The sequence below is a fragment of the Salvelinus namaycush genome, chromosome 16 (assembly GCF_016432855.1).
Source record: "Salvelinus namaycush isolate Seneca chromosome 16, SaNama_1.0, whole genome shotgun sequence".
NCBI lineage: Eukaryota > Metazoa > Chordata > Actinopteri > Salmoniformes > Salmonidae > Salvelinus > Salvelinus namaycush.
The window spans coordinates 10,107,008-10,131,428 of record NC_052322.1 but is presented as its reverse complement, the minus strand read 5'-3'; the positions used below and the strand labels follow the sequence as shown (position 1 = coordinate 10,131,428).

At 41.2% G+C, this 24,421-nt stretch overlaps 1 pseudogene; it reads left to right on the top strand.

Annotated features, from left to right (window-relative positions):
- Positions 1-11,716, top strand: part of LOC120060899 — a 61,523-nt pseudogene extending 49,807 nt beyond the window's left edge.
- Positions 11,717-24,421: the final 12,705 nt, after the last annotated feature.

Below are 24,421 nucleotides of genomic sequence, written 5' to 3'. Positions count from 1 at the left end.
CCTTGAACTTTTTCCACATTTTGTCACGTTACAGCCTTTTACTAAAATTGATTCAATTGTTTTTTACCCTCATCAACCTACACACAAGAATACCCCATAATGACAAAGCAAAAACAGGTTTTTCTTAAATAACTGAAATAAAATCAGGAATCCTGAATTTCCTGTTTTCTATTGCCTTGTTTGTGTTTGTGTACTGTTTAGGTTTACTGTATGTGCCAACCACACACAAGACATTCCCTCACAGGAAGTTATTAGAATTCGAACTTCCAGTAACAGTCTTAGCTATGTACAGGCCAGCGGGACACTATGGATGTGGATACATCACACTTCTCTAAACAAAAGCATTTAGAATGTTCTCGTACTGTATGGTTTCTTATTTGCGGAAAAACACAACAGTTTGCTACGAGGGCAGAATGTGAAGGAATTTAAGAACTATAACTGCTGTGTTTCTCATCACCATTTTGTGAAGCTAGGGGTACACCATCATGTTACGTAACCAGCCATGTAATAACTCACAGTTGGGTGCTACTCATCTTCAAGAACAAGATTTAACAGTCAGACTCCCATGGAAACGATCAACATCAGGCTATTCTTAGTTCCCGCTCGGACCACAGGGTCCTCAAAGTGAAATATTATAACTGAAATATTATATTTGCGTAAGTATTCAGACCCTTTACTCAGTACTTTGTTGAAGCACCTTTGGAAGAGATTATAGCATCGAGTCTTATTGGGTATGACACTACAAGCTTGGCACACCTGTATTTGGGGAGTTTCTCCCTATCTTCTCTGCAGATCCTCTCAAGCTCTGTCAGGTTGGATGGGGAGCATCGCTGCACAGCTATTTTCTGGTCTCTCCAGACATGTTCAATCAGGTTCAAGTCCGGGCTCTGGATGGGCCGCTCAAGGACATTCAGAGACTTGTCCCGAAGCCACTCCTGCATTGTCTTGGCTGTGTGCTTACGGTCATTGTCCTGTTGGAATGTGAACCCTTGCCACAGTCTGAGGTCCTGAGCAGGTTTTCTTAAAGGATTTCTCTGTACTTTGCTCTGTTCATCTTTCCCTTGATCCTGACTAGTCTCCCAGTCTCTGCCGCTGAAAAACACCCCCACAGCATGATGCTGCCACCGCTTCACCGTAGGGATAGTGTCAGGTTTCTTACAGACGTGATGGTTGGCATTCAGGCTAAAGAGTACAGTCGTGGTTTCATCAGACCAGACAATCTTGTTTCTCATTGTCTGATAGTCCTTTAGGTGCCTTTTGGCAAACTCCAAGTGGGCTTTCATGTGCCTTTTACTGAGTGGCTTCTGTCTGGCCACTCTACCATAAAGGCCTGATTGGTAGAGTGCTGCAGAGATGGTTGTCCTTCTGGAATGTTCTCCCATCTCCACAGAGGAACTCTTCTTCCGAACTTCTTCCATTTAAGAATGATGGAGGCCTTCCCCAGGTCTGTGCCTTGACACAATCCTGTCTCTGAGCTTTACGGACAATTGCTTCAACGTCATGGCTTGGTTTTTGCTCTGACATACACTGTCAACTGTGGACCTTATATAGACAGATGTGTGCCTTTCCAACTCATGTCCAATCAATTGCATTTACCACAGGTGGACTCAAATCAAGTTGTAGAAACATCTCAAGGATGATCAATGGAAACAGGATGCACCTGAGCTCAATTTCGAGTCTCATAGCAAAGGGTCTGAATAGTTATCTAAATAAGGTATTTCTTTATTTTTATACATTTGAAAACATTTCTTAAAAACCTGTTTTTGCTTTGTCATTATGGGGTATTGTGTGTATATTGATGAGGGGCAAAAAATATTTAATCAATTTTAGAATAAGGCTGTAACGTTAAAAAATGAGGAATAAGGGAAGGAGACTAAATACTTTTCGAATGCACTGTATAGGTGCCCGTTTGCCGTGCATGCTCCATATTTTGGTTACACTGCGCTTTTTCAGAGAGGGGAAAGCCCAACTATATTTAGCCCTCAAGATGGTGGAGAAGAGGGAAGCTTAATGAAGGAGTAAAGTCTATTTCCCAAGGGTACTCTTAATGAATGACCAAATAGTCTATAACTCCGGGCTCAGATCTCCCAAGATGACTGCTAGCTTAGATTGAATCGTCTTTTTCTGAGCCTCTTTCCACGTCGGGGAGAAACCACAAGACAGAAAAAAAAGCTGAAAAAAGATGCTGTCCTAGCTTATCACTGGGATAATGACACCTTGCCTGTCCGTTGTCACAGAGTGAGATGACCTTTCCATCTATAGCACTCTGCTCTCTGCCTGCTTCTGCTGCGGTGGCGCTTCGCCGGTGCTATTCTTAGCTTGGAGACTATTGAATAATACATCCCGGTGCACTCCTATCTCTCCGCCTCCCCACTCCTCCTCAAATGTGTGTTATTGAGGAGTTATGTGAGGAGAAATGGTGGGGGGAGGGCAATACAGTTACAGTAGGCCAGAATGCAGGAGATGGGGTTTTTCCATTTTAAAGGAGAGCGGAATTCCGAACTCATTATTATTTTTTTTATGACAGGATAGGAGCAGAAGAAGGGAGACAGAGTAATGGCAGCAGAAATGTGTAGAGTTCATGCCTCAATAGAACCGGGATCCCCACTACAGGGGAAGTGTATGGTTTCGGAGGCGAGAGCATTACCCGCTCGACCAGACTCCGGGCCAGCAAGAGGTGTGTTTTGTGGAGAGCTGGTTTATTGTGACTGCTCGCTGCAGTTTGGCTGCCAATTTGTGGCTGAAGGAGAAAAGGAAGCTAATGCCTATTGCAACCACCCACTCAAGGTTGTCTATCCTTTTCTCTCCAGTCACAAGCAATGCTTTACATATTTATACTAGTATTGAGAAATACCCATCTAGCACATAACATTCTGAGAACCATGTTTCTTAGAGCTTGGTGGTGCGTCGTTGTCCTATGGTTATTTTGAATACAACCTTCCCACAACTTTCCACAAAAAGTCCAGAGAACGTTAAGAAACAACTGTTCTTCTGTGGAAATTTTAGTACTTCAGCATAACTTTTCCCACAGGTGTCCTCATGGTTCTATTTAAAATCAGAATCTCACATTGTTCCAAGAACATTAAGAAAAAACGTTCTTCTGTGGAAATTTCAGTACTTCAGCATAACGTTTCCTAAAAGTTTCCTCGTGGTTCTATTTAAAGTCATGTTCTCAAACTGTTCCCGAGAACATTAAGAAAATGTTCCATAAAAACCACAAGAAAACTGTAGTAACGTTCAGAGAACATTCTAAGAATGTCATTAAAAACATAATAATTCTGTTCCCAGCATCAACAAAACGCTCTCTGTCCTCTATCTTGTTAAGTGTGTTCAGGTGTGTTGGCCACCGCCTACTAATTGGCCACACCTGATCTTAATGAGTGCTTGTTTCCTTTGAAATGGGGTCTGTTTGAATAGCCTAAAATGAACAACTTTGTATGAGTTTAAAAAACACAGCAAACTAGCTCCATCATGGTGGCGCAGTGGACTAATTCCATGGCTAAAAAACAGAAGATCATAAGTTCAAATCTCACTGATGCCGTGCCACTATATAAAAAAAATGTCTTTGCATGATTAATGCCTAAGCAAATTAATTTCCATGTGTCCTATCTGTGCTTGGAGTTCAAAACAGTTAACCCAAACTAAGCTAGCAGTGTTAAGTCTTATTGAAACATGTTCTCGGAATGTAAATTAAACCTCCCAGGAAAACTTTCAGGGAACCATAGTAAAACCTCCTTGCAAACTGAAATGTTATGTTCCCGGAACAGACAAAATTCACTTCTGTTCTCAGAATGTTTAAAAAACCTTCGGTTTTACCGGTCAGGAAACATATTGCTTCGTTCCCAGAACCAATGGTAACCAAAAATCTACGTTCCAAGAACTTCCAAGGAACCAAATGTGCTAGCTGGGAATAGGCAGGGATTCAATCCAAGGGGTGTTATAAAGCATTACACTATAACAGACTTTTTAAGGTAATTTACTTTTGAGCCGATATGCGTTCACCATGTTTCTGCGAGTGTTTGGGAAAAATGCCTTTAAAAGGCACATTGTTTGCTGAATAGCCATTTCAGGACAGTGGGTACCTATACACCTGCAGTACACTGCATTATCATCCCATGTTCTACAGTATGTTCAAGAAAAGCAGATGTTCTGAACTGTACTGTATCTTAGACAGTCAAAATGAAATGTATAGGGTAGGAAACATCAAAACATCTAATGAGCCCTTAGTCTCTAGACTTTCCGTTTCCAAATACCCTAAATTAAGATATAACTTTCTTGCCAAGAATAGCCAATGTACTGCACATACACATAGCTATTATTAGGCCTACACTGTAGTAAGGGTTCCCTGGGAAGAATCCATTGTCTTAAATATTTCCACGAGAAAATGTCGCTAAGCCACCCAGCGGCCAGGTCAATGTCATGGTGATATAGCGTCCATTGGGGCTTTGAGAGTGACTCCATTTCATTTGTTGAAAATGTTATGCCACCAAATCTGTTGGAATGCCTTTCTCACACACTTGCACTGGAGTGACAGATGTAGGATACACCGTGAGCTACAAAAGTATTGGGACAGTGACAATTGTGTTGTTTTTTTGGCTCTGTACTCCAGCACTTTGGATTTGAAATCATACAATGACTATGGGGTTAAAGTGCAGACTGCCAGCTTTAATCTTAGTGTATTTTCATCGATATTGGGTGAACCGTTTAGAAATTCCATACTTTTTGCACATGGTACCCTAAAATGTGGGGACTAAAAGTATTGGGACAAATTCACTTATGTGTATTAAAGTAGAAAAAATTAAGTATTTGGTCCCATATTCATAGCACACAATGATTACATCAAGCTTGTGACTCTACACATTTGTTGGATGCATTTGCTGTTTGTTTTGGTTGTGTTTCAGATTATTTTGTGCCCAATAGAAATTCATTGCAAATAATGTAGTGTCATCTTGGAGTAATTTTTATTTTAAATAAGAATAGAATATGTGTCTAAACACTTCTAGATTAATGTGGATGCTCCCATGATTACGGATAATCCTGAATGAATCGTGAATAACGATGAGTGAGAAAGTTACAGACGCACAAATATCATACACCCAAGACATGCTAACCTCTCACCATTACAATAACAGGGGAGGTTAGCATTGTTCGGGGGAGTATGATATCTGTGCGTCTGTAACTTTCTCACTCATCGTTATTCATGATTCATTCAGGATGATCTGTAATCATGGTTCAAGTCACAGTTGAAAGTAAAAAAGTAAAAAAGCCCCAAAAAACAAAAATGTGTCACTGTCCCAATACTTTTGGAGCTCACTGTAGTTGGTGGCTAGTGTTGTGGAGGACACACTATTATACAGCCATGTTCACAAATAAATGTCTTATTGGACAAAACAAGTTTGATTTGAATTGAGCATATCTGACACAAGATTGTGTATTAGGCTGACAAAACTTTACATAAAATCATGCAGAACCAATAAATATTAGATGTTAAATTGAAAAATATTTGTGCATCTCTGGAAATACTCAAATAACATGGCCTAGTATTAATGTCCCTTGGAAAATTAATTGATCAGACGAATAAGTTAATGAATTATTCAACAGTATTGCTAGTAGCAAGTCTGTATTGACATTGATTCTTATAAAATGTATAAATGTCCGAACTTAGCACAACTGTCTAAAATATCATAAGCCAAACTCTCAACTCTGTTTCTTGTTTTTGTTGTCATTTCAGTCAACAATGTATAGTTTCAAAATATGTTAACAACTGTCATGTTGATCTCATGGACTCCTATGTATTTGAGTGGTTCCCCAGCTCCACCCCTCAGTTTATCAAACAAAATGGCAAGGTTAGGCTGTTGAAATTATAAGTCTCTGTTCTCAGCAATTTTTTATTTACATTTAAAAAATGTATTTAACCTTTATTTAAATAGGCAAGTCAGTTAAGAACAAGTTCTTATTTACAATGACGGCCTACCAAAAGGCCTCCTGCAGGGACGGGGGCTGGGATAAAAAAATATATAAAAAATATAGGACAAACCACACATCACAACAAGAGAGACAACTCAACACTACATAAAGCGAGACCTAAGTCAACAACATAGCAAGGCAGCAACACATGACAACACAGCATGGTAGCAACACAACATGGTAGCAGCACAAAACATGGCACAAACATTATTGGGCACAGACAACAGCACAAAGGGCAAGAAGGTAGAGACAACAATACATCACGCAAAGCAGACACAACTGTCAGTAAGAGTGTCCATGATTGAGTCTTTGAATGAAGAGATTGAGATAAAACTATCCAGTTTGAGTGTTTGTTGCAGCTCGTTCCAGTCGCTAGCTGCAGCGAACTGAAAAGAGGAGCGACCCAGGGATGTGTGTGCTTTGGGGACCTTTAACAGAATGTGACTGGCAGAACGGGTGTTGTATGTGGAGGATGAGGGCTGCAGTAGATATCTCAGATAGGGGGGAGTGAGGCCTAAGAGGGTTTTATAAATAAGCATCAACCAGTGGGTCTTGCGACGGGTATACAGAGATGACCAGTTTACAGAGGAGTTTAGAGTGCAGTGATGTGCCCTATAAGGAGCATTGGTGGAAAATCTGATGGCCAAATGGTAAAGAACATCTAGCCGCTCGAGAGCACCCTTACCTGCCGATCTATAAATTATGTCTCCGTAATCCAGCACGGGTAGGATGGTCATCTGAATCAGGGTTAGTTTAGCAGCTGTGATGAAAGAGGAGCAATTACGATAGAGGAAACCAAGTCTAGATTTAACCTTAGCCTGCAGCTTTGATATGTGCTGAGAGAAGGGCAGTGTACCATCTAGCCATACTTCCAAGTACTTGTATGAGGTGACTACCTCAAGCTCTAAACTCTCAGAGGTAGTAATCACACCGGTGGGGAGAGGGACATTCTTCTTACCAATCCACATGACCTTTGTTTTGGAGGTGTTCCGAACAAGGTTAAGGGTAGAGAAAGCTTGTTCGACATTAAGAAAGCTTTGTTGTAGATTGTATAACACAAAATCCGGGTAGGGGCCAGCTGAGTATAAGACTGTATTATCTCCATATAAATGGATGAGAGAACTTCCTACTGCCTGAGCTATGTTGTTGATGTAAATTGAGAAGAGCGTGGGGCCTAGGATCGAGCCTTGGGGTACTCCCTTGTTGACAGGTAGTGGCTGAGACAGCAGATGTTCTGACTTTATACACTGCACTCTTTGAGAGAGGTAGTTAGCAAACCAGGCCAAAGACCCCTCAGAGACACCAATACTCACAAGAATGGAATGGTCTACCGTATCAGAAGCTTTGGCCAAGTCAATAAAAATAGCAGCACAGAGGTGCTGACCTGTTGCACCCTCTACAACCACTGTGATTATTATTATCTGACCTTACTGGTCATCTATGAACATTTGAACATCTTGGCCATGTTCTGTTATAATGTCCACCCGGCACAGCCAGAAGAAGACTGGCCACCCCTCATAGCCTGGTTCCTCTCTAGGTTTCTTCCTAGGTTCTGGCCTTTCTAGGGAGTTTTTCCTAGCCACCGTGCTTGTACATCTGCATTGCTTGCTGTTTGTGGTTTTATGCTAAGTTTCTGTACAGCACTATGTGACATCAGCTGATGTAAGAAGAGCTTATGAATACATTTGATTGATTGACATTGCTTAGAATCAAGGGCAATGGGGACATCATTGAGGAACTTTAAGGTTGCAGTGACACATCCATAACCTGAGCGGAAACCAGATTGCATACCAGAGGGAATACTTTAGACATCAAGAAAGCCAGCCAGTTGATTATTGACAAGTTTTTCCAACACTTTTGATAAACAGGGCAAAATATAAATAGGCCTATAACAGTTAGGATCAGCTTGATCTCCCCCCAGCTGTGAGGAGGGGGGTTTATTCTCCAGGTCTTTAACCGTTTTCCAGAACTTCTTGGGTTTAGACACACAGAGAGAGAACTGCTCCTTAAAGTAACTAACTTTGGCCTTCCGGATAGCCTAAGTGCACTTATTTCTCATTTGCCTGAATGAGAGCCAGTCAGCCTGAGTATGTGGGTGTATGTGGCCTTTCGCTTGTTAACAATACCACTGCAAATATTTTAAAAAGGTCCAAGCCTATTAGACAGAGGAGATCAAGCTGATTCTATACCATTTTACAATTGAAGCCATTGTATTTTTGATGCTGTTCAATGTCATCATCCATCTCTTATGATCAAACCCTAAGAAAAACAGTACAATGATGACTAAATGTAATAACATTGTTTACGTCTAGTCGTCTTGCCGTAATAGTCGTACTATTAAATACATTGTCTTGAATACGAGCATGATTATTCTGTATTTTGCATTTCATTGTATGCATTTGGTATGTATATACGTTGCCTATAACTGTTAGGGCTCCAGCACCTTGATCACCTCTTCAGAGGGAAAGAGCAGCAGTGTGGGAGGGCAATGGGCACTACTGCCACAATACCCAGCTGTGGCACGTCAGTGGCGAGCTCAGCGCGTGCGACTTCAAGGTGTGTGACCTGACTTTGGTCCTCACTCAGAGCTCTGGAATTGAGGTTTGAAGTTGGTCGGGGGCGAGACATGCTGTGAGGTTGTGTGGTGCACTCTGTCTCGTTACCTTTATCTTTTGGGCGGTGAGTTTGCCACATGCACTGGGGGCTGAGCCCTATCTATTATTGATATCAAAGTCTTTGAAATGCTCACATGCACAGGTGACTCCAAAGTCATGGGCATTTGGTTTTTGTGGACTGTTTGAAGCTTTGATGGTGAGGTTTAAGCAAACATGAATTAGTCATTATTTTGATTGCTTATTTGTATGACCCGGTGACCATCTTATTAGTATCCCATCATTTTTAATGACATTTTAAGAAAAAAAGTATATACAGTTTTATAATCAGATTGAGATAGGCCTATAGATGTGTTGTAGCTAGCTACCCATATACATACATTTTGATGGGTGAGTCAAGATACTAAATAAAGGTTAATTGTAACCTATTTTACAATTCGAAACAATAGTATTTGAACAATAGAAGCAATTTTGTGAAACTGAGAAATGTTGTCTGAGTGATCGTGGATAACTTGAGTGGGAATCTCGTATGCACCTCCTCCCGACAGCAAATTATACATTCAGTCGGGAAAGGGGGGAGGTTCGCCCGAGTAGCGCATCACGACTCAGTTCAAGAAGGGTGCTGCCTGTGTGTGTGGAGTAGACTGCAATGGATGAGAGTGAAGCGAGCAGCTGCACATGCAACAGCAGACGATAGTAGACCTAGTGTTTGTTCTTCGTCTCTCTGATATTACAAGATTTGAGACAATAAGATAAGACAGCCAGCGGTTTCAACAGCGGTAAAACGTGAAATACAAAAAAATCGCGCGTCTGTGGGTATTCCAGATGTGGGGGGTGCCTCTAGTAAAGCATCATAGTCGATGTTTAGACGCGAGATGGAAAAACAAGGTGTTCCCCAATAGAACGACTACATTGAGGAGAATGATAGGCGAACTTGGTTTAAAAGTATACTTATTTGATGTTGACCTAGCTTGAATCGAAAATGGTTCAGAACGTGGTTCTGGTATTTCTTCGCAGGAGACTCAGCCAGAGGCCGAACGTTGAGGAGTTGGAAAGCCGGAATATTCTAAAACGTGAGTTGTAAAACTGCATTTTTATTTACATTTCTGCACTTTTTATGTTTCTTTTCATTAAGTAATGTGAAATTCATGCGCAGGTCCTAAATGAATCTACCAAGGTAGACAATACATACGTGTATTATGATACACACATTCACTCGTGCAAAATTCAGGAGAGGGAAAGGATGAGCACACATTGTTTTCCAACATACATAATGTAACATGACTTTGTGTTGAGAAATTCGTTCAGAAAATTGACCAACAGCACATATTATTTTGGGCAGGCTACAGCGTTGTGTTTCTCTTACATAAGCGTTTTAATTTCGAGATTCTATGTGAATTTGGATCTGACCCAGAGTGAAACAAGATTTACACTTAGACCAAGAATTATGTTTAAAATGTTCAAATATACATATATATCCCCATAGATTAGACTTGATTTGTAATATCTGAAGCGGTGTCTACAGTCAAACATAGTGGTACACTGGTATTGATTTCATAATCATTCAACCATAGATAAGGTTTAAGGTCAAACAGTGACATCACTGACATGTGGATTAGGGGGGAAACTGATGAAAATCAGTTGATACCTCAAGTGTTCTTATCAGGGTCGTTGTCTTAGGCCTATCACTAATTGTATTATTCTCATTGGTTTAAAGAGAGAAATGACCAGACCGAACAAGAGGAGAGGAGGGAAATCAAACAGCGGCTCAACAGAAAGGTATGTTACACTTTTTTTATAACACTACTTAGTTACTATGTATTATTATGAATTTATTGTTTTTATTGTCAATGTAATAATACACTATGCAGACATCCCATTACTCCTGACTGAAGTACTTGTTCTGTTTCTATACTTTATTTCATGCTATACACTAGTTGCATCTTTGTTTTGGGAAGTGCTCTGGATAAGACCATAATAAGAAATCTTGTATGGCAAAATCGTTACTTTTATGAGAGCAGCATTATGATGCCAAAACCACAGATGAATACAGGGATTTCAGACCATTCTGTATTTCAGCTCAATCAGCGGCCCACAGTCGACGAACTACGGGACCGGAAGATTCTCATCCGCTTCAGCGATTATGTCGAGGTAGCCAAAGCTCAAGATTATGACAGGAGAGCAGACAAGCCCTGGACCAGGCTTTCGGCAGCTGACAAGGTGTGTGTGTGTGTGTGAGAATGTCAACACTGTCAAAAATAAGGATCCTTCGACTGCATCTCCCATATTTCACATTCCACACAAAATTAATGATTCCCCACTCAAATGGCAAAGTGACTGGCACATACCCTTTTTTGAGCCTTTTGTGATGTAGGTTACATGTCCTATTTATTGCCCTGGCTGCCTCCTCCATAAAGCAAGAATGTCTCACTGTTTTCTAGCTAGCTTCAGCTTTTTTTCTCACTCCATATCTCAGATTGTGGCTAAGACCTTGTCGTTGTCATCTTTCTTTTGTTTACTACGCTCTCCGTGCTGAGTTTTGCAGACTGTGGGTCGATGCATGCGAGGGTCGATGGGTGCGTGGTAAGCCTCTGCTTAAGGATGCTCTCTAGTCTAACGCTCGTTTTCTTCCTCTGCAGGCGGCTATCCGAAAAGAGCTGAACGAGTTCAAAAGCACTGAGATGGAGGTGCATGCCTCGAGCAAGCACCTTACGAGGTCAGTGTGTGTTCTGTGCTTGCTTCTATTCTTGGCTGCGGCTGACTCTAATTTTAGCTCCTCTTACATGTCTAGAAAAGGTCCACAGCGCTAAAGATAGATGCGTAAAAGGGGAGGAGGGGAGTCCGTGCTTACCTTCCCCGCGGCCTGATATTGGCAAGAGAAATTACAAATGCTGTCTGTATCCAAATTAAGTGTGTGCGGTAAACGAATGTCCTCCAGTCGATTTGTACCAATGATCTAGGGAGACAGCAGCCCCACTCTCCCGGTACACATAGCCGTGCTAAAAATAGCCTCACAAGATTGATGAATAGCTGTAATCATAAGTGGAGAGATTACAAAGGCACCTTCTGAGCTCATGACTCTTCCTCCCCCTCACTCTTCCCCCTTCCTTTCCTTCTGTAGGTTCCATAGGCCATGAATACGAAGGGGAGATACTTCTATGAAGAAATACTGCTGAGCCTAGAATTTTCGGTTGCTGCGTCGGCAGCGGTTAGAAAACTGCCGGAGCACTTAAGCCATTCTTCCAGAGCCCGGTCCTTTGTCTGCAGGGTGTCCTCGATTCCTCCAGCACGCCCCTGGCCTTCATCGATAGGAGGGGTGGACGGATGGTGATGTTTGGGTGTGTGGCAGTGAATCCCAGAGGCTGTCTCCCCACTGTGGGAGCTGCCTGGAGGCAGAATACTAAAGACGGAACCCCAGACTCCGTCTGTCTGTCTGCCCATTGGTTAAGATGGAGCCGAGGGAAGAACAATGTACTTCGGTCTGTGTGCGTGTGTTTTTTTAACAGTCTCCTTTGAGAAGGTGGCAAATCCGTATGGGGAAGATGACGGTTGTGCATGTGACCAGCTTCACCTTTTACATTTAAAAAAATAAATTAGTGTCACTTGGAGGTTTGGGACTGTGTGGTCGGTCAGGGGTAGATTTTGTACCAACTGTATATATGTCAATCTGAACCGGACTGTCAATGTCTTTACTGAAAATAGAAAACCTTTGTAAGCACTACTTGTCTTCAAAATACAAGGTCTTTAAAAAATGTTTTTGCCTCTTATTTTTGGTAATTAGCATATTTTTTGGAAAGTATTAATAAACTGATTGTTAGGCAGCTGAACAGAGAGCAATAGTAATGTCGTCTTTTTTGAGCACTAACATAGGCTCACTCCGTCATGGCACGTTGGCCAAAACATTTATGGGTTTTGGTGGTGGGGGGGGGGTTGGATAAAGGTCTGTGGTAAATAAGGTCTGTGGTAAACACAGGCTTAGGAGATATTAAACGTTTTGTTCTATGAGATAATCTTCATCAGCTAACATAACTTTTTGTGAACTTTTAAGCATTTATGTAATCAAAACAAGCTCATAAAGGCTTCATTATTCATAAAAGTCATGTTAATTGACTGATACTGTATTATCTCATAGAACAAAATGTCTAAGATATCCTAAGCCTGTATTAACCTCAGACCTTATTTTTGGCATATATCCCAAAACCCCTATCTGTCCCAATGAATTTCCAACTAACTGGAGGTAGAAAATGCAAACTAATTTCAGTTTTTTAGGACTACAAGCTGGCGAGCTCTATATGTAAAAGCAAAGCCTCGATCCAGCCTTCCCCTTTGTGTTGCTCAGAAAGTACTCAGGTACAGTGGTAAGCAGGGTGAATGTGAGACTCATGGTAAGCAGGGTGAATGTGAGTCTGGCAATGTGAGATTATATAAAGCATAACAGTTACTCAGCAAAGGACACTCAAACTGATACTAAAATGGATATTTGTCCATTAGAATAACGTGAATAAGTTGAAGTACTACTTTCATATTTCCCTGCCAAGTAAGGTAGTTTAGTTTATCTGAATTCACATTATAAAACATTTTAAAAGTGAAATTAACTTCAGGCAATGTTAACAGCAGGCATGCCATTAGAACAATTTTCACAGAAATGCATTATATATTTTGAAAATACTACTCGCAGCGAGAGACGGTTAAAACCATAAAAAAGCTATTAACAGTGTCAAACATCACTGCAATAATACATAAATTAATTCATAAATATACAAATTATATATTAATATCATATAAATGAACATTTTATACTTTTTAAATAAGGCATCTATATTTCTTTTAAGTTATGCTCAATATATTTAATTGATTGCAATTAACGTAGAATGACGAGAAAACTTAATGGAACACAAACATATCTTATAAATGTGCAGAAACCCACTTGATTTGGGTTTAGAACCTTAATCCCCTCAGGCAGGAAAAGAGCCTGTAGTCCTCTCCTCACACTCAGTATGTCCTGTCTTGTTAAAGGGAGAGACACAAAACGCAGCGCTCAAATACACTCGCAACACCTCAGGGGGTGCAGTCTCAGTCGGCGCTTGTAAAGTCAGCACTTTGAGTATGGCCTACAAAAGAGGGACCTCTTTAATGCTGCGTGAGTGGAAGGGCAATTTTGTTGTTGTTGTTGTTTCTAGCCTAGTCACGACTGTCATTTACACTCACCATCTTCTTGAAGAGTCTGTCCTGAACTGACCTCATGCCTTTCCTCATCTGAAAACAGCAGGTGACAAAACATTTTCGAAGGGTTTGAACTCTTCAGTGCCAGACAGAGTAGACAGAAGAGGAAACGGGGATAAGCACAATGCCATATAGATCTGTCATTCTCATTGAAAGCAAGTCTAAGAGGCGGTAGATCTGTTCTATGTACGCTATGTCTATGCTTCCCAGTCTTAAGTTTTGTTTTTGAGTCTTACTTTCAGTTTGGTAAATCAGCTTGAAACAGCTGAAAATACAATCTTTTTGGTTATGGGAAAGATATTTCACAGCGATTTAGATGGTACAATGATTCTCTACACTACACTTGCTTATTTTGTCACATAAACTGAAATTAGGCAAACTATTAGAATTTTAGCAACCAGGAAATGGCGGAGGGATTTCTGCATAGTGCATTTTTAAATAAAATCAAACTGTATTTAAAGTGCATTTAAAGTTTGATTTCTATTTAGTCCTATTCTTTAACTTAGATTGTTGGTTGAAATGGAGATGTGATTTAATTAAAGCCAGACTCAGTGGCACAGATGGAGCTGTCCAAGCAGAAGATGCATCTCTTTCAAAAGTTGATATTTGGTTGCGTTGTCAACCAAACACAATTCAATATTACTTTTGTAAGACCAAGAATAGCCAAATGTTAAGGCAATCTTACAAACTACTAAACCTTAAAATGAGTAACACATCCATGGCTACATTTTGAGTTTACTGTAACAAATGTCTTCTTATGTAATCATAGAAAGTGTGCATAAGGAGGGTTGTAGGTCTGTGGAAATCTTCACAATTGCTATAATAATCTGCACATGCATGTAGCCTACTTTAATGTCATCTCAATTAACTGCAATCCAGGTCATTTGCTTGTGCTATTAGATCAAGCACAGTGATAACACATTAAGTTGTTGTATAAATAAACAAAATATCTGATATTGTTTTTCCATTTGAACTTTAGTGTGCTAAACCAAAAATCTGACATTGTTTTTCCATTGGAATTTGGTTGAGCTTTTAGATGGTTGAAAGCATAGTGATAACAGATTTGGAACTCAACAAATTCCTGGCTGTCTTTTTGAGTTAGTTAAAATAGGTTGGAATCTCATTGATCAGCGTACCTACCAAATATTACCCAATTCACAACGTTGAAATGATGTGGTGTGCCCAGTGGGTTGGCTGTTCCTCTTTCCCTATTCTCTGTACTTATTCCACATGGAATTGTTTGATTTATGACCAACATAAGAGGGCTAAAGTTCGGATGAAGTAGGGGGCTAAAGTTTGGATAGAATCCACACCTGAGAGGTGAAGATCCTCTCCTTGTACTCCAGGCTGTGACACACGTTGGTCTGGAAGTTGGTTGAGGCTCTGCAGTCTGATGAGGGCACAGGAAGAGAAGAAGAAGAGCCCACGAAAGAGCGAGCGAGCCAAAGGTCAATGTGTGTGAGAGAGAGAGAAACGAGAAAATGAAATATTCAAATACAAAACCAATACCACCATCACATGTGCATCTTTCTGTGGTGTTGTGAATAAAACATTTAAAAACACAAATTATGAATCAATAAAAAAAATATATCTGGCAGTGACTTTCTTCTGCCGATTTTTTGTTGTTGTTGATATTTATTGAACTGTCCACAAAATAAACGTTTAGATGTAAGGGTCAAACGTGAGAGAGAAGGCCCTAATACGACAATGGGAAATGAGACCAGATGTTATTTCTCATCACAGGAGAGATCGGGTATTTTTCTCATTCATTATGTTTTAAATGGAGGCTAAACTCAGTTTTCCTCCTAATGAAGAAAAAAGGGAGATTTGCGTCTTGGGGGTGTGGTTTGACACATTTTGTTATGTTTGCTATATCCTACCCTAGCAGTTATTGCTGTTTGTTCCTCTTCACTCACTGTAGTTGAGTTACCCCAAACAGCCTGAGCCACTGTATTATCTATGACTTTGACTAAAGGAATGACACTTGTGTTTGTGATGCTAACGTTAGCTCACGAATGTGTAAATGTTTGCGTAGGAGAGAAATTTCAGCCACAGCCGTTGCTGACAGCTATATAGAATTGAGCACACAGCCACGCAGCCACACACAGACAAACATTGGCAGTAGAATGGCCTTACTGAAGAGCTCAGTGACTTTCAACATGACACGGTCAGAGGATGCCACCTTTCCAACAAGTCAGTTCGTCAAATTTCTGCCCTGCTAAAGCTGCCCCAGTCAACTGTAAGTGCTGTTATTGTGAAGTGAAAACGTCTAGGAGCAACAATGACTCAGCCGCCGAAGTGGTAGGTCACACAAGCTCACAGAACGGGACCACAGAGTAGTGAAGCGCATAGTGTGTAAAAATTGTCTGTCCTCGGTTGCAACTACCAAGTTGCAAACTGTCTCTGGAAACTACATCAGCACAAGAACTGTTCGTCGGGAGCTTCATGAAATGGGTTTCCATGGCCGAGCAGACGCACACAAGCCTAAGATCACCTTGCGCAATGCCAAGCGTGGAGCAGTGGAAACGCATTCTCTGGAGTCATGATTCATGCTTCACCATCCGGCAGTCCAACAAACAAATCTGGGTTTGGCGGATACCAGGAGAACACTACCTAACCCAATGCATAGTGCCAACTGTAAAGTTTGGTGGAGGAGGAATAACGGTCTGGGGCTGTTTTTCATGGTTCAAGCTAGGCCCTGGTTCCAGTGAAGGGAAATCTTAATGCTACTGCATACAATGACATTCTAGACGATTCTGCGCTTCCAACTTTGTGGCAACTGTCATGTTTTGTCATTGATTATCATGTCTTGTCCCTGTGCTTCCCTTCTATTCGTTTCCCTCTGCTGGTCTTATTAGGTTCTTTCCCTCTTTCTATCCCTCTCTCTCCCCCTCCCTCTCTCCCTCTCTCGCTCTCTCTCTCTATCGTTCCGTTCCTGCTCCCAGCTGTTCCTCATTCTCCTAACTACCTCATTTACTCTTTCACACCTGTCCCCTATTTTGCCCTCTGATTAGAGTCCCTATTTCTCCCTCTGTTTTCCGCTTCTGTCCTTGTCGGATCCTTGTTTGATGTTTGCTGTTCTGTGTCCTTGTTCCGCCCTGTCGTGTTTTTGCCTTCTTCAGATGCTGCGTGTGAGCAGGTGTCTATGTCAGCTACGGCCTGTGCATTCCCGAAGCGACCTGCAGTCTGTGGTCGCGTCTCCAGTCGTTCCTCTCTACTGACGAGAGGATTTCAGTTTTCCTGTTTTGTTTTTACCTAAGATAATATCCAGGAGTATCGTTTTTGTTTAAGACTGGAATAAAGACTCTGTTTCTGTTAAGTCGCTTTTGGGTCCTCATTCACCAGCATAACAGCAACAGTTTGGGGAAGGCCCTATGGCCCCGTACACAAAGGGAGGTCCATACAGAAATGGTTTGTCCAGATTGGTGTGGAAGAACTTGACTGGCCTGCACAGAGCCCTGACCTCAACCCCATCGAACACTTTTGGGCCTAATAGTGCCAGACCTCACTAATGCTCTTGTGGCTGAATGGAAGCAAATCCCCTCAGCAATGTTCTTGAATCAAGTGGAAAGCCTTCCCAGAAGACTGGAGGCTGTTATAGCAGCAAAGGGCGGTCCAACTCCATATTAATGCTCGTGATTTTGGAATGAGATGTTTGACGACCCATCAAAAGTATGTTTCGTTCATTGTCTCATGTCAATCAAACAAGTCCCGAGGGACTGTGTTATAATGACTCAATTGGGTAATTCTGCTGTCTGTAAAGAAATGGGCGGGCTGTAGGTTGATTCTGCAGCTACGATTGGAAAGCGTGGGGCATGCTCTGACCATTTGGGTGCTGCCAGACAGCTGTTCCGTGTTAGGTGGCATGATTGGAATCCTAGACCCAACCCTCAAATATCGGTAACATCATTCATTTCCTAAATCTATCAAATCTCTGTTTTGGAAAATATTGTCTTTAATGACCAAAGTTAGTCAATTTCAGGACTAGAATTTATGTTTATGACTACTAACGATGCCACATTTAACATTGTGCTATCGTGAGAATGATTGTTGATAAATCTCCACTTAATAGATTCACTGTTGCTATCGAAATCATTCCAAAAGGTAGGTTCAACAGAGCAAATGAAATGTAACCATATCAATCATATGTCATCAATTATGCTATTTAGGCATATAGCATTTGGGAAGTCATCAACAGCTATTGTTGAAAATCAGCCCAGGATTCAATTAAGCAATACTACATGAGAAGCCATGTGTTATGACATTTTTATCATGGCTGGTAGACCACCACAGCCATGATAAAAATGTCATAAAATGTATATTTTTTTATTTCACCTTTATTTAACCAGGTAGGCCAGTTGAGAACAAGTTCTCATTTACAACTGCGACCTGAAATATGGACTTGAGTGTATAATTTCTTTTATACAATGGGTTAACTTCTTGACGCTAGGAGGCAGAATTCTTATGTTTGGAAAAATAACGTTCCCAATGTAAACGGCCTATTTCTCAGGCCCAGATGCTAGAATATGCATATAATTGACAGATTAGGATAGAAAACACTCTAAAATTTCCAAAACTGTCAAAATATTGTCTGTGAGTAAAACAGAACTGATTTTGCAGGCGAAAACCTGAGGAAATCCAACCCGGAAGTGCCTCTTATTTTGAAAAATCCCTGTTCCATTGCCTGCCTATCCTCCATTTAAAGGGATATCAACCAGATTCCTTTTCCAATGGCTTCCATAGGTTGTGAACAGTCTTTAGACATAGTTTCAAGCTTTTATTCTGAAAAATGAGCGAGATTTATGAAATCGCGTCAGTGTCCTTGATTAGTTCTTGTGTGCGAAAGTGGTAGCTCGACATCTTATTTCTGTCTTGTATTGAATACTTTACCCTCCGGTTTAAATATTATCGATTATTTATGTTAAAAACAACCTGAGGATTGATTATAAAAACGTTTGACATGTTTCTACGAACTTTACGGATACTATTTGGAACTTTCGTCTGCCCTTCATGACCGGAACGAGCCTGTGGATTACTGAACATAACGCGCAAACCAAATGGAGGTTTTTGGATATAAAAATCATCTTTATCGAACAAAAGGAACATTTATTGTGTAACTGGGAGTCTCGTGAGTGCAAACATCCGAAGATCATCAAAGGTAAGCGATTAATTTGATTGCTTTTCTGACTTTCGTGACCAATCTACATTGCTGCTAGGTGTTCGTAAGGTCTTGTCTAGTGATCGATAAACTCACACAAACGCTTGGATTGCTTTCGCTGTAAAGCATATTTTCAAAACCTGACACGACAGGTGGATTAACAACAAGCTAAGCTGTGTTTTGCTATATTGCACTTGTGATTTCATGAATATAAATATTTTTAGCAATTTTTTTTGAATTTGGTGCTCTGCAATTCAGCGGTTGTTGATGACAATTATCCCGCTAAAGGGATCCGTGCGCCAAGAGGTTGTTAACAGCATTAAAAAGCAAGATTATTTCCCAAACCATACATTTTTTTACAAAATGTGACGCTACATTCACTAACACTGGTTGTCAAGTGCAATTTTATGTGCTCACTGGTCGTTAGTTCTATTAGTGTTGACTGCCATGTAAAGCAAAACTACCTAATCGCCGATTGATATTTCTAGAACTTTGCAGGTCGCTATGGCAAACAAAACTTCCCCCCTTGCTAACTAGCCAACTAGACAGCTAACACAATCACTTCAGACTGAAGCTGGAAAGAGCAAAATAACTGCGTTTCGTTTTACCAACATCAAATAATGATCGACATATTTTCATTAAAAACGCTATTTTGATAAATATATTTGTACTATTTCATCCTTCCACAAGATATAATCCCGACACAAATCTAGGGTTGCTAGAGACGCGACCCAGTCGTTCGTTCTTTTTGTTCTGCATCTATGGACGCGACCCAGTCGTTCATTCTAAATGTTCCATTGCCATACTCACTGGCAACGTTCTTATCCCTTGCTTGCTAGCTAGCCAACTACGGCTAATTTACAGTCACGTCAAAAAGTACAGCCAGAAAAACAGCAAGTAGCTGCATTTGTTTAAGCTGTTTTCTAGTGAAATTTATTTGGATACATCTATAACAATGAGCTAATGAAGCACAATTTCCTCTGGCATAGAAAATGTGCTCCCTCATTAGGACACTGTTGTTCTGAGGAGCTAGCCAACAACACAGCTAACATAAACACTTCAAACTGAAGCTGGAAAGACTGCCAACTAGCTGCATTTCATTTGACCTGTTTTCTATTGACATTTCTTTGTATATATCCATAAAAATGATGCCAGTTTATTCACGATTTCGACTGGCTGAGAAAAGCTGCCTGTCTGTCACATTCATTACTATGGGACAGTTGGAGATCGAATTTCAATATTGAAACAATGTTCCAAATTTCGGAGAGACAGACAGCAAGGTTTATACAATTCTCTGCTATTGAAAACCAAATGCTAGTCTAAAAGAAATGGGAGATAATGTCTAGATGCTTTTTATAGTGGAGATCAAGTTAATGAATTGCCTGCTGGGCTGATGAGACCGTGGATTGCCCAGTGAGATGGAACAGAGTAAATAGACATGTCAACATCATTGCTTTAACCGGTGGTAACTTGTTTTAACCAATCAGCATCCAGGATTTGACCCAACCGTTGTATAACTAAAAACAGACAATACATATAGGCCTAGGGTTTCAACACTTGGTTGATTAGAAATATATCAATATAATAGCTTCACCTTTACAGTTGAATGAGAAGTCATTGAAAATGTGGTCTTTTTGGGTGGATTACTCAATTCCAATTTGACTGACCTCAATTCGAATACCCTGATCAATTTAACGAGCACACTTTCTAAGAACAATTTGAGATACTGTCGTTTTGTTCTGAACAGTCATGTGAATAGGCATGCTATGACCACATCCTGGAGAAACAAGTAACTATCAGTTCTTTGGAAACAGATCCAGCATCAATGACAACAGATATACTTGTATTTTTGGTCACAGTTAATTTCCCCTAAGTTATAAATTGGGCAATGTGTTATATGGTCCTTTTGAAATGGAGCAGGTGATGACTCGAGGCTAGATTGCAATCTTTGCAGTGTGACATTTTGAGCAGGTGGAACAACGTTTTTCCACTTTTCCCACACATTTCACACTCCCCGAATATGGCGCGCACACACACACGGGTACACATTCTCTCTCACCTTCTGGTCTCTTTCTCCTGCTATGAGCGGAAAACCACAGACTACTTCCTCCAGTATGTCTAAGGAGAGGCGAATTGATAACAGTGATTAAATCAACATACAGTCAACTAAAGCCCAGGAGGACTTCCCATAAACAAATGTTTTGTTATTTGGAATACTGCATTGTCAGAGATGTATCTTACTATTAAATAGAGTTTATGTTGGAGTTCAACTGTGTTGAATCTGTTGGGCTAGGTTGGTATACCCTTTAAAAGTAATGCAGATACATATTATATGGGCCCTGTCATTGTTTACAGCCCATACACACGACCAGTTGAGAGCATCTGCTAATACAGGTGTTCTCAAAGTGTGGTCCACAGGTTCTGCAGAGGTACTGTAGTGGGTCCGCGGGCAGATCTCAATATATATACAGTACAATACATGACCAAAAGTATGTAGGACACCTGATGGTTGAATATCTCTCCTGCTATAACAGCCTCTACCTTTCTGGGAAGGCTTTCCACTAGATGTTGGAACATTGCTGCGGGGACTTGAAACAGGAAAGGGCCTGAAACAGGAAAGGGCCTTCCCCAAACTGTTGCCACAAAGTTGGAAGCACAGAATCATCTAGAATGTCATCGTATGATGTAGCGTTAAGATTTCCCTTCTGGAACTAAGGGGCCTAGCCCAAATCATGAAAACAGCCCAATACCATTTGTGGAAAAGGCCCATGGAGTTGGTGGAATCGCCCTTTAATTCATGGCCACTTGCGCAACTGGGACAGAGAGCTTTAATTAGGTCAGCTGGAAAAGTCTGACAGAGGAAATAGCCACCGCCCGACCTCGCTGCTTTCTCTCCCCCAACTACATCTGTGTGCTTCCGCTAATCAACGTAAGCACATAGAATCAGTTCTCTTTCATCTGAACTATCTGTTGTGCTCAGAAGAGATGTATTTGCATTATCATGATTATGATAAACGATAATGATCCTAAACGACTCATGTTTCATATTGAACAGAACTGTTGAATTACTTCATTATGTTAATAATGAGAATGATTGTTGTTATGATTTTACTTTTGTGATTATGAATTTGATTTGATACATGTTATTCTTGTTTACGTGCTGTAGACTTGCTTACGTGCCGCTGCGCGGTTTGTTGCTAACCTTACCTTACTTACTTACCTGCCAACTTACTTTTGAATTAACGTTTATATTTTTAGTTTTTCCCAAACTCAACTTTTTTCATTCATCTTTTTCATGCCTTCTAATTGCAGTCGCTGTACTCATAATATACAGGAGAACCATCGCCTTATGGCGAGGATAGCTGTGCTGCAAGCCCAGCTTCAGAGGCAGTTGTTAGGCAAGGGTAATTTAAGTGTAGGAAAGGATGAAACAGCGTCTGTGCCACCAGTAAGTACAGATAGTAGTATAAATCCCCTCAAACAGTCCCTGCAGCCGGACAATTTTCTCATGGCTTCTGGAAGGAAATGCTGTAGGAATGCTCAAATCAAATCAAATTTATTTATATAGCCCTTCGTACATCAGCTGATATCTCAAAGTGCTGTACAGAAACCCAGCCTAAAACCCCAAACAGCAAGCAATGCAGGTGTAGAAGCACGGTGGCTAGGAAAAACTCCCTAGAAAGGCCAAAACCTAGGAAGAAACCTAGAGAGGAACCAGGCTATGAGGGGTGGCCAGTCCTCTTCTGGCTGTGCCGGGTGGAGATTATAACAGAACATGGCCAAGATGTTCAAATGTTCATAAATGACCAGCATGGTCAAATAATAATAATCACAGTAGTTGTCGAGGGTGCAGCAAGTCAGCACCTCAGGAGTAAATGTCAGTTGGCTTTTCATAGCCGATCATTAAGAGTATCTCTACCGCTCCTGCGGTCTCTAGAGAGTTGAAAACAGCAGGTCTGGGACAGGTAGCACGTCCGGTGAACAGGTCAGGGTTCAATAGCCGCAGGCAGAACAGTTGAAACTGGAGCAGCAGCACGGCCAGGTGGACTGGGGACAACTGGTCTAATGAAACCAAGATTGAACTCTTTGGCCTGAATGCCAAGTGTCACATCTGGAGGAAACCTGGCACCATCCCTACGGTGAAGTATGGTGGTGGCAGCATGGTGGTGGCAGCATCATGCTGTGTGGTTTTTTTCAGCAGCAGGGACTGGGAGACTAGTCAGGATTGAGAGAAAGATGAACGGAGCAAAGTACAGAGAGATTCTTGATGAAAACCTGCTCCGGAGCGCTCAGGACCTCAGACTGGGGCAAGGTTTACCTTCCAACAGGACAACAATCCTAAGCACGCAGCCAAGACAACGCAGGAGTGGCTTCGGGACAAGTCTCTGAATGTTCTTGAGTGGCCCAGCCAGGGCCCGGACTTGAACCCGATCGAACATCTCTGGAGAGCCCTAAAAATAGCTGTGCAGCGATGCTCCCCATCCAACCTGACAGATCTTGAGAGGATCTGCAGAGAAAAATTGGAGAAACTGCCCAAATACAGGTGTGACAAGCTTGTAGCATCATACCCAAGAAGACTTGAGGCTGTAATCGCTGCCAAAGGTGCTTTAACAATGTACTGAATAAAGGGTCTGATTACTTATGTAAATGTAATATTTCAGTTTTTTTTATACAGTTGCAAAAATGTTTAACTTCTGGATCGGAGTCAATTAAGGTGGGTTTGAGGCCATGTTTCACAACAGCTTCCAATTCTAGTTCAGTTTTGATTTGGCGTAGAAGAGGTGATGTGGCAGTTCTAACGTTTGTCAAGGGTTGACCAGGTCTCTCTTTTCCTGTGCGAGTAGCAGCCTCTTCTTTAAGAGCCTGACTGATCTGGGCAAGATGAATAATCACCGCATCCAGTCCAACTACCTCACATCTACTGACAGTAGACACAATCTTCCCGTCAATATAAAAGCTGAGGTTCTCTGAGATGTTACTAGAGATATTCAGCATATATTGCTCCTCTTGGTCCCCTACATTCTTAAGAAATGCTATTGAGCTCGTGTTGGAGGGATCGTGTTGAGATGTAATAGGAGGTAGCTTCAGAGGTTTTGCCTCCTGCAACAGAGGGGCTTCCTTACCTTTGAGCCATGGGCGCTCGTGGATCCTGCACTGATGTTGTTGTATGTTTGTATGCAAACCAAAAACCTTTTTACATTACTTGCAAGTGTGACCACCCTGCAATTATCTATGTTCATGTGATGTGGATGCCTGTTCTCCCTCTGTCAAAACAGAGGCACTGGAGCTACTGGGAGAAGAAACACGTTCTGGACCGTCACTCTGAGGGGAAGAACTTAAAGGGCCCACAGGCTTTATTAAAGATCCAGGCCTTGCCTTAGCATTTTTGTGTCTCCTCTCATGCCGTCGCCGGCCAATCTTAGAGCCAAAGGACTTGATGCAGTACTTACACTTGAATATG